This window comes from Rosa rugosa, chromosome 5 (assembly GCF_958449725.1).
Source record: "Rosa rugosa chromosome 5, drRosRugo1.1, whole genome shotgun sequence".
Classification (NCBI taxonomy): Eukaryota; Viridiplantae; Streptophyta; class Magnoliopsida; order Rosales; family Rosaceae; genus Rosa; species Rosa rugosa.
In genome coordinates, this window is record NC_084824.1 from 30,767,688 (window position 1) to 30,769,165 (window position 1,478).

At 34.8% G+C, this 1,478-nt stretch overlaps 1 long non-coding RNA gene across 2 annotated transcripts; it reads left to right on the forward strand.

Moving 5' to 3' along the window:
- LOC133710832 (uncharacterized) lies at positions 1–1,224 on the forward strand. Of its 2 annotated transcripts, none has more exons than XR_009846883.1 (2): positions 1–762; positions 936–1,224. It is a non-coding gene; the product is annotated as an uncharacterized LOC133710832 (long non-coding RNA). The 2 variants fall into 2 exon arrangements; XR_009846882.1 differs by having other exon boundaries at positions 1–736.
- Positions 1,225–1,478: the final 254 nt, after the last annotated feature.

The following is a 1,478-nucleotide window of genomic DNA, read 5'->3' on the forward strand; positions in this document are numbered from 1 at the left end:
TTGGATCTGGTTGGAAAGCCACTGATTGCATAGTGAGATTACATCCTCTTTAGATTAGGATGTATTAGGTTCCTACCACATTGTTATTGGAGAAGGCTTACTCAAGGAATTTTTGCCTTCACAGCCTTGTGCTTTCAAAGTATAATCCCAACACATGCTCAAGTGATTTTGTTTCTTTCTCATGAAGTCTCCTGCATCATAATTGATTTGCTGCAGCCTTGGAATGATGCTTTTGATAATATAACACACTTTTGATAAAAAGTGTGCCATTTTGTCTTGTGCACTTGATTAAAGCTTCAAACTTATTCTTTTGCAATTCCATCGCCACCACTTTCTTTTTGTTTTACACCATGACATGTTGCACCCAAGAATGCATAGCTGTCAGATTTTTGGGATAAATTTTAGACTGCCTCTTTGATTGTTGTGGTCTTCAGCAAATATAAAATTAATCCCGTGCACTCTATTTGTATTGAAACTAATTGCAAGGAGCAGCTTCTTTTCTTATTTGTTCTTCAGTAGCAGTAGTAACTTGTGGCTGGATTTTCTTTGTGAGTTCGGAACAATGACAGATGATTGCAGACTCAACATAGCTTGTATTAATTTTAACAGAAATGTTTGCTGTGCAGGTACAAGCAAGAGCAGTGATTGTAAGCACAGTAGTATCAAATTGGCCTCGAAGCTTTATTTTCATGTGTGCAGAAGATCATCTTTTGAGTCTCATAAGCCTTGAGTTGGAGTGAGTCTTTTGAATCTTTTAAGATGGTATGACAACCACTTAAATTTGATACAGTAAAGCACTTCACTCAAAAAACACTCTTGCAGAAAGCACTTCTATTAATATGCAGAAGGTTCTTTCATGTTTTTATTTCAATTTTCTTTCCACATTTTCTTGCTTTTAAGTCAAACTAATATTACTTGTGAATTTAACATTGCAGAAATCTGACTATGAATTCATCATGGTGAAAAAAAAGAAATGGATGGTCTAGTCTTTGAAGTCTGAGGCTGATGATCAGTTCTTCCAAGGCCGTATTTGTTAGTTGCGAATCTTCATAACAAGCTTGGAGAAGCAAATCAAGAGTATTGTGTGCAAGATGATTGATAAAATGGTTCAATAAGGTTTTGTAGAAGCCAACTGCAATTGAAGACTAGGTTATTGCACTATTGAGCTGTGATGATGAGATTGTGAATGTTTTGGATGTTTAATCAATGAATGTATGTTTTGGATGTGTTGTCATTTTGTTAGGTGCCATATATGCAGAATGTATGCCTAAAGACTCCCAGACCATTCGACCATTCTATTCCAACCAAACTATTGTCTAACAAATGAACATCATAAAATGGAATGCAAAAACTGTTGTATGAACCACCTAATTACAATACTTTTCAAACATATTCAATTGCCCAATTAGAAAACACACAACAACAAAATAGCGTATTTTGTTGTATCAAATATAAACAGACAATGGTTTTCTCAATTT